Source organism: Mus caroli, chromosome 4, assembly GCF_900094665.2.
Source record: "Mus caroli chromosome 4, CAROLI_EIJ_v1.1, whole genome shotgun sequence".
NCBI classification, from domain to species: Eukaryota; Metazoa; Chordata; class Mammalia; order Rodentia; family Muridae; genus Mus; species Mus caroli.
In genome coordinates this window covers 121988093-121992015 of record NC_034573.1, presented here as the reverse complement: position 1 = coordinate 121992015, position 3923 = coordinate 121988093, and positions in this window count along the sequence as shown.

Sequence of the window (3923 nt, the reverse complement as noted above, 5' to 3'; positions counted from 1 at the left end):
TTTGTAGACCAGGCTGGCCTCGAACTCAGAAATCCGCCTGCCTCTGCCTCCCGAGTGCTGGGATTAAAGGCGTGCGCCACCACGCCCGGCTCTATTGTTATTTTTGAAACATGGTCTCACTGTGGAGTTATAGCTGGCCACACATGTACTGGCTGTCTCCTAAGTGCTGGCTTGCAGGCCCCTGCCGCCTTACCCAGCTGCCTGGAGCTTCTGATACTCCTACCACCTCCTAAGAGCTGAGACCACAGATGTGAGCCAGCATACCAGAGTGCTCGTATTTCTACCTTGTGTGTCGATGTTTGTGAGATCTGTGAGACAGTAAGCTGTGTAGACAGCTTCGTTTATTTAACAATTATTCACTAAGTACCTACAACACAGTACTTACAATTCTAGATCCCTAGGTTGCAGCATGGAATCAGGGCAGAACTCTTGGTTTCTACAAGCTCTTGTCACTGCAGAAGGGTGACTGGGAGTAAACTGCAGAAAGACTGATGCCCCTGTGGCATGGGGACACGGAGACGGCTGTTGTCGACAGAGCAAGCAGCCCTTTCCCTCTCTCTGACCCCTCTGTAGCCCAGAGTGCAAATATGGTACCCACGTCAGCAGGAGACAGTGGATCCTTAGGGGAAAATCCATTGTTCTGTTTTGTCTTCTTTTGTTTTGTTTTTGATCTGTGAGACCAAAACAAGGGGTTTTATTCTTGTTTATTGACTTGGGTTCTAATAAATACTGGTTTGGCTTTTCACCTGTAGAGTGATGGACTCTGACCTGTTCCTCCTCCTTTTTTTTTTTTTTTTTTTTTTTAATATTGGTCTCTTGTGATAATATCTCACACTATAGCTCAAGCTAGCCTGGAACTCAAAGCAGTCCTCCTGCCTCAAACTCGGAAGTGCTGGAAGTCCTTCCCCTCCAGCTACAGCATCATAGTGCTAATCCCACTAGAGCTGGAGGCTTCCCTCCGTGGCAGAGCGTGTGCAGCTTGTACAGGGCCCTGCCCCAGTCCTCAGCACACGTGAAGTGTCTATAGTTTTGTAATTATCATGAATCCTTTGATTTTTTTCCCAAACAAATTTCAGGAATAGGAAAGCCGTCTCCATTGTCTGATAACTTCTCCCTTTTTGCCCCCTTCCAGCTACCATCGCCCATGAAGCTGAAGCCTGAGAAAGGAGCTAAAGGACCACAGGAAAAGGAAAAGCATGGCTGTTCTGCTTCATCTCCGGGGCGACCACAGCACTTCTCGTACAGCCAGAGCTGCACTTCCTGCACCGCCAGAGCTGCTCTGGGATCTGGGTCAGGGCAAGCAGCGCTTGTACGCATGTAGCCTTTCTTAGGTTTGGATCCTTGTGCTCCCCTTAGAGAAGAATGAAACTCCGATGCTTTGAGCCTGTTAACAACACTGCAGGAGACTTGAGGGCTTCTCTCACCAGCCACAGAAGCACAGGGCCTCTTACAGGTTTTGAGTTTTTCTGGCTACAGCACATGCTGCCCTAAGACATCTTGGTGTGCTGAGGCCGTTTGTACTGTTAGCCTTACCTGTCTGCCCTGTCTGAGAGCTGCTCAGGGAGGCTCATTCCAACCCCCAGGTCCTCTTACCAGGAAAAAAACCTTCGGACACACCAGCCCTTCCAGCAAAGGCCCACTTGCAGAAAAGTGCTTGGACCTCTCGGCATAAGGTCTGACCAGAAGGAAGCCAGCGCAGGCTCCGGCCTGTTCCTCCATTTGGCACTTGTCATCCTAGCTCCTTTTTGTTTTGAGACAAGATCTTATACTGTGGCTCAGGCTGGCTTGCAAACTCACTATGTTGCCCAGGCTGGCCTCAAACTCCTGTCTTAGCCTCACAAGTGCTGAGATTATAAGCATGAGCCTTCATGCTCTCATCCTGGCCCTTATTTTAAAGTGAACTTAAAGAAATGGGGAAAATTCATCCATTGTGTAGTCTGAGCTGTAATCAGAATCCAAATGATCAAATGAGAAAGCCATGTGCATTTTCTATGTACAAACCAAGAAAAAGGCCTTACTGTTAATGCCGGTTTGGCAGAGAACTGACTCATGGGGCAGACTTTATTATACGTTCCTCGTACCAAATGATACTATAAATCACTTTGGCCTGTGGGAGCACTGTGTGGGAGCACTGTGTGCTACAGGTGCCCATGCTCCCTCCTTGGTGCTGTTGGCCCTCCTTACTGCACAGCCCCTCTACTGAATTAGCCCCTCCCCCTCCCCACAACGAACACCTCACTTGCCTTCCCATTCCTGTTGTAGCCAGGCCTCCCCACTTGTATTGGGGTGCAGATTTGGTTATGTTTTTCAAAGAACTTTTCTCCTGAAACCCACACAGCCTTACTGTTCCTGCCTGGATTCTACTTACATTGTAAGTGGAAGGGAAATGTAACTGGGTTTGTCGCTTTTCTTTTTGTTTTAGTCTATACCTCAGTATGTAGCCCAGGCTAGCCTTTGACTTGAAGTCTTCCTTACTCAGCCTTCCCAGTCTGTGATCATCGAAGGCAACGGCCACACCCAGCTTCTACTCACCTTAATAGCTAGTGGATTGTGGCTCTTAAAAAGTTTTTGGTTTTTTGTTTGTTTGTTTTTTGCTTTATTCTATTTCCTGTCTGTATTCTTTCAGCAATTTTCTCCTTGTCAGCATCACACTTATTAAAGAGTTAGAATATAGGGCAAACAAAAAAAGCTAAAGTGAAGCCGGGTGTGGTGGCGCACGTCTTTAATCTCAGCACTCACTCGGGAGGCAGAGGCAGGCGGATTTCTGAGTTCGAGGCCAGCCTGGTCTACAAAGTGAGCTCCAGGACAGCCAGAGCTATAAAGAGAAACCCTGTCTCTCGAAAAAAAAAAAAAAAGCTAAAGTGACCTTAAAACTAGTACTTCCTTCTCTATGAAGGAACAAGTGCTTTTGTTTGTTTTTTCTCTTCCTGCCATGTAGTTTCTATCTATGGAAAAAAGACTTCGTCCCCATCTCCTCAAACCTTGATATTGCTTGAGTTATGGAAGGGAAAAACAACAATCCTGTGAAGTCTGTGAGTTGTCTAGATACAAGGTTGCCAGCGCTGCTAACCTGTGCTCCTGACCGAGGCTCAGCTCTCACAAGCAAGGCCGGTGCTCTGCCCCTGCTCCATCCCTGCTCCGCCCTGCTCCGCCCTTTTCTCCGTTCTTAGTCCCAGGTTTAGAGAGTACTTTGCAAATGCCTGTGCTGTCTGTGGTGTGGTAACATTTTTTTTAGACAGGGTCTTATGTAGCCTCACTATGTAGCCAAGGATCCCCTGCCTCCACCTCCCAAGTACAGGGCTCACAGATGCACCCACCATACCTGCCGGCCAGCAACGGCTTCTCTCGCAGCTGTTCTCCCTCACGTGCCAAGCCTGAGCTCCCGTCTGCTTGTGTGTGCCATCAAGGGCTCTGACTCTGCTCATCTCATCTGTCTTCTGAAGCAGGACATGTTAGGGCCGCATCTAGGCAGTGGTTTTGTTTTTATGTATATAAAAGTTGATTATGTGTCTTCTTTCTGTAAGTGGGAGCTTACAGTCCTAATGTAAAGGACGTAAAGCCTCGTTGTCGTACGTTAAGATGCTTCCCTACTGTACAGAATCCTGTAAAATACATAATTACGTTGTATATCAGCCTTCCTACCAATCTTAATTATTAAAGTATTTTAGAATATCAAAAAACTGAATTTGTTACTTTTTACTTTTTTAGTGCTGGGCATTGCGCTCAGGCCTCATGCGTGTTAGACAGTCACCCTAAGCCATATCCCTGACCTATGTTTTTTTGTTATATTCAAGAAGATTACGACAACTTAAAAGCACGCCTTTAATCCCAGCACTCGGGAAGCAGAGGCAGGCGGATTTCTGAGTTCGAGGCCAGCCTGGTCTACAAAGTGAGTTCCAGGACAGCCAGGACTACACAGAGAA